Source organism: Manacus candei, unplaced genomic scaffold, assembly GCF_025592945.1.
Source record: "Manacus candei isolate 608988 ecotype Guabito, Panama unplaced genomic scaffold, ASM2559294v1 h1tg000153l, whole genome shotgun sequence".
Lineage (NCBI taxonomy): Eukaryota > Metazoa > Chordata > Aves > Passeriformes > Pipridae > Manacus > Manacus candei.
In genome coordinates, this window is record NW_026138201.1 from 1086664 (window position 1) to 1092009 (window position 5346).

Genomic DNA, 5346 nt, shown 5'->3' on the forward strand with positions numbered 1-5346 from the left:
ATAAAATAAAAATGTGTTAAAATAAAAATATTAAAAATAAAAATGAATAAAATTCAAATAAATTTTTAAAATAAAGGTAAAATTAATAAACAAAGATAAAAATAATAATTAAAAAATCAAACCCTGCCTTAGCAGTGGCCTGGTCCGCAGACAAACGCGAGGACTCCTGTTTTGCAGGCTGTCTCTCGTTCACCCGTAGAACAGCCCTGGGGGCGCAGCCTGAGCTCCCCCGCCCTGTGCCCCCCTGCCCGGCGCAGGGCAATGCTGCCCTCCCGTGGTGCCCGGCGGGACAACACCCGGCACCCGCAGCGGGACCTGAGCCCGCACCCCCGAGAGCCGCGGGCACCCCCGAAATGCCACTCGGGGAAGAGGGGCGCCGCCGTGCTGGCTGGGCACCCCCTGCCCGGGATCAGGCCACACGCACCGCCAAGAGCAGCGAGGTGCAAGGCCGTGCTGGCACTCACCTGTACAGGACACGGAGCTGCTTCCTTCCCCTCCTCCTTTTAGCTGCTTTCGGTGTAAATTCCCTGGATGGCGCCCTGAGAAACCTGTTCTAGTGGAATGGGTTGGACCGAAATGAGCTTTAATGTCCCTTCCAGCTCAAACCACCCTGGGGTTCTGATTCCTCGTGTCTCTCCAAGCAAGAGCAATCCCTGTATTTTATGAGGAGGAATGGAGGAAGGAGCTGGTGCTATCAAGCTTTGTGTGAGGACACATGGGCAAGTCTTTGTTGGCCCTTCACATATGATTCATTCATATTGACAATGCTTTGCTTCATCTGACTGAAGCCTTTCTTTCTAATATAGTTGCAGAAATGTAGCCCTGGCCTGCCAGCACAGACAGGAACGCCATGAAAATAGGCTGTGGGTTGGCTCCTAGCACTTGTTTACTATTCTTGGAGTAAGCAGCAGGTTTTGTTCTTCCTGATGCTTAATAAACCCATTTTGTTAACTGGCTGTTTATATGTAAGTAGAGCCTTCCCCTGTGCCTGTGTGGATTCATGATTATAACAGCAATGTTTTCTTCTGACAGTCCGTGTTTTTCATCTAATTCTTTCCCCACCTTTCTCATTTTGCCCATCTTTCTATCCCCGCCTCTGATTTACACCTACAGAATTTTCCATTTTTCCTTTGAAAATAACTTGCTTTTCAGAGGGGGTTTTTTGAGTTTACTAATGTGCAGCCTCAGAAATAAAGAAGTACTATAAAGCACTTCCTTCAAGTCAAGAAATAAAAGGAATCTTATGGAATAAGTTGTACAGAAACTTGTGTATTTTCCCTGGATAACAGCTTCAGAGATTCCAGTGACATGTATTTTGGGGAATACATTCTCTCTACTATTTCCTAGCCTTAGCCTAGATTGCGGTCATGATCCTAAACATGCCTTTTTGGAATATCTTGCCCAACGTTTTTTGACTGAAATCTGAATCTCTTCAAAACAGGGATTCAAACGTAAAGAAAAAAAAATAAATCGCAGCATAAAAAAAATCCATCCCATGGAAAGAGTAAAAGGACCAATCGTGTTATAACTGACTCATCACAAATACCTTCCACTGTTCCCATAGTAAAGAACTACATAACTATAGTTCATGCTTGTATGTTAATAAACATAGTGAGTAAAGTCAGTCTTTGCAATAAAAAGGTTGGAAATCTGTTCCAAAGGTTTCGAAGCCAGCATATGAACTTCAATAGGATTTTCTCTCTTTTTCTTTTTTTTTTTTTTAATAATCCCATGTTTCTGAGTTTGCTTCAGGACTTTGAATATCTCAGAGGGGCTCACTTTTAGCAATCTAGGAGAATATCGTGATACTCGGACTGGCCAGTGCTTTGTACCCAGGAATTTCAAGGCAATGAAAAGTACAAATCCAGTTGCAGGGAGAGGAAGGATACAGGCTTGAGAAGCAGTTCTAGCATAAATCTTTTTTTCCACATTTTGCCCTTATTTTTTTTTCCATACCATTGCGGCGGAAGAGTAGAGAAGTAAAGCTTCTTGATAAGTTGTTTTTTAAGAAATACCAAAGAGACCACTGAAAAATAGCTGTAAGTTTCTGGTCACATACTACACAATGTCAGAATTTCTGCATGCAGAGAGACCAAAATATTTTGATTAGAAATCAGCTCCAAATGCAAGATTTCTGGATTTGCTCAGGCTGTATTTGCTGCACCTGTGTGCTGTTAAATGCTCCTCAGGTGCTGCCAAGGAGCACATGGCACACCAGGAATCCAGCTGGGATCCCTGTAAGTGCCTTCCCACCAGTAGACAGAGGTGGATCACTGGCAGTAAAGGTGTTGGCCAAATACATTTTAGTCCCTTTTGCTGGCACACAGAGGGCTGTTTGTGCCTGCTGAGTCAGCTGCAGCAGCACAGGTGATCATCGCTCTGGCATAAACCTGCTGGGACAAAGCTTCCTCCTTCAAACCCCAAACAAATAGAAACACACCTGAATCAGGGAGAGTGAATTCACACTGATTTCAGCATTTTGTGTTGGTATGGTATCTCGAACCCAATAGCAGGCACCTAAGGCCTGGATGTGAGCTTCCAGTTCCATTACACATCAGATCTTTAACTCCTAAGAGTGACAAGACTCTCTAGAAAAGATAATTAATGAATCAGATGTGGGGGTCCTGCTTTGCCTTGCTCAGGGGTTCCTCTCGAGGCTCTTGAGTAGTAGAAACTAAAGTCCACTGGAGCTGAGATCACTAGGTAGCTCACCACCTTACCTACTGAAATATAATTGCAGAATAATTTGAGTTGCAAGGGACATTTTAAAGGTTACGTAGTCCAACCCCATGCAATAAGCAGGAACACCTTCAACTAGATCAAGTCGCTCAGAGCCCCATCCAACTTAGCCTTGAATGCTTCCAGGAATGGGGCATCCAGCACCTCAGTGTTTCACCACCCTCAGAGTAAAAAACTTTTCTTATATTCAATCCAAATTGACCCTTCTTCAATTTAAAACCATTCCCACTTATCCTAATCCCAGCCTGCCCTTTGCCTATGGTTGCCAGTCTGGTCTTGAAAGCCTTTGTGAAATCACTTTTAAATTAAATGCTTAAAAACGTGTAGGGAACCAGCCCTACCCTATTTCCTTAATTTTATAGCTCTTTCTGATGCTCTTTCAGTGCAAAGTGCTGTAGTGACTTTGGAATCGATGCTGACAGAGGAATGGCCCTGCCAAACTATTTGTTTTGCGGCAGCAGCACAAATGTGGAAAAGATTTTAAAAGGGATGTGTTATAATAAAAACTGTAGGGGTGCCCTGCGTGTCGGTGAGGGGTCTGTGAGGGTCACTGAGGGAGAATCAGGTGCCCAGGGAGCTACTGAGGAGTTCTGAGGGTCACTGAGGGACAAGTGGGTGTTCTCCATGTAGGTGAGGTGCTCTGAGAGCTGCTGAGGGGAAAATGGGTGTACTGTGTATCGCTGACGGGCAAGTGGTGCCCTGTGTATCGCTGGGGTGCCCTGAGGGCACGGAGCCACACGGGGCAGGGCGGGCCGGGCCGGGCACGGCGGCTCCGGGAGGGAGCGCTTCCCGCCGCTCCCCTCATCCCCCGCAGCTGAGGCGTCCCGCCCACGCCTGAGGGGCTCTATAAAAGGCTCTGGAGTCGCTCCCCTGCCTTCCCCGGTCAAATCTGGCGCGTTACGGAGCGGTGGGGGTGCAGGGCTGCGGCGTCAGAGGGTAGCAAGTTGTTTCGGTGAAGTTGCTGAGGGAAAAGCAAAGGTATATAAGAGAGGATGGAGGGCTTTGTAAAAATAAACATGAGGGAACTTCGGAGGGAGAACCAGGGGACGTTTTGAGGGAAAATCTAAGGTAAAGCCTCAGGGACAGGAAGAAGACCTTAGAGGGGAAAGCCTGAGTGGCGGACATTTGGGGGGTGAAATATGAGGTGCCCTGAGTGTCGCTGAGGGGCTTTGCGGATCCCTGAGGGAGACGGGGGCGTCCCGTGGGTCCCTGAGGGGGAAAAGGCTGCCCTGAGGGGTAAGAGGGTGTCTCGTGTGTCCCTGAGGGACTGTGAGGGAAAAGGCTGCCCTGAGGGGTAAGCGGGTGTCTCGTGTGTCCCTGAGGGACCGTGAGGGAAAAGGCTGCCCTGAGGGGTAAGCGGGTGTCTCGTGTGTCCCTGAGGGACCGTGAGGGAAAAGGCTGCCCTGAGGGGTAAGCGGGTGTCTCGTGTGTCCCTGAGGGACTGTGAGGGACGCGGAGGGAAAAGGCTGCCCTGAGGGGTAAGCGGGTGTCTCGTGTGTCCCTGAGGGACTGTGAGGGAAAAGGCTGCCCTGAGGGGTCCCTGCGGGGCTCTGAGGGTGCCCCGGGCAGACGGGACGCGGCGGGGCAGTGCCGGCTCCCTGTGCCGCAGGGGGAAGGCGTTTCCCGCCGCTCCCCTCAGCAGCGCCGTCCCTGCCCCTCCCGCGGTCCGGGAGGCGAAGGGCGCTTTGAGAAGCTCCCTTAAAAGGTTTTGGGGTCGCCCCGGCGCAGATTTTAGGCTGTTAGAGAGGTAGGGAGTGCTAAGCAGCGCCGTCAGAGGGGCAGCAGGGTTCTTCGGTGGAGCTACTGAGGAAAAAGCTTCTTGAACTCCTTCAGGCTTAGTGAGGTAACTCAGAAGGGACAGAGTTTCGAGAGGTAAAGCTGAGGGAACTTCGAAAGGACATGCAGGACAGGTTTTAAGGGAGAATCTGAGAGGACGAAATACACATCTTGGAGTATGGGGTTGATCATGTTTGAGGACAAAATCAGAAGTAGCTTAGGGAAGACACTGGCAGTGTTTTTGTAGAAGGGACCTGTAAGTTTGCAAGATGACTAAAGTATCACAAACAATATTTTAGCAGTATGAACAGTTAGGATTGGTGTAGTTGCAGGAACTGAAAGTGCAGGCTCGGTAAAGGCAAGAGTTTTTGTGAAAGTAACTCACCATCATACAGAATGACTTAATAAATTAAAAATACTATTTTCAATTATTTAGAGTAATGAAGCTGAAGTTTAAGAGAAAATCATCTACATAATCTTCCTGTAAGAAGGGGAAAAGGAGGATAACAAGTACATCATGTTGAGTTCAGCAATAGAATTTACAGCAGTGAATGGCCTAGAAGTCTGGAAAAGGAAAAAACAAAGGAAAAGAGAAGGGATAAAATAAAAATTAAAACTGATGTGGGTTAAAGAGGGAATACATAATGAAAAGAAGCAATGCTCCACTAGTGAGTCCTTTCACAAGAGTACAGGTTGGGAGTCAGAACACAGGTCTAAATGTGTCCCCCTTGCTTGGCAAAAGCCTTCAGAGAAGAGAACAGAGGCATCGAGTGGGACAGCAGTGCTGACTGGGGAAGACACTGAGGTGAGAGGACCTGAAGTTGGAAAATT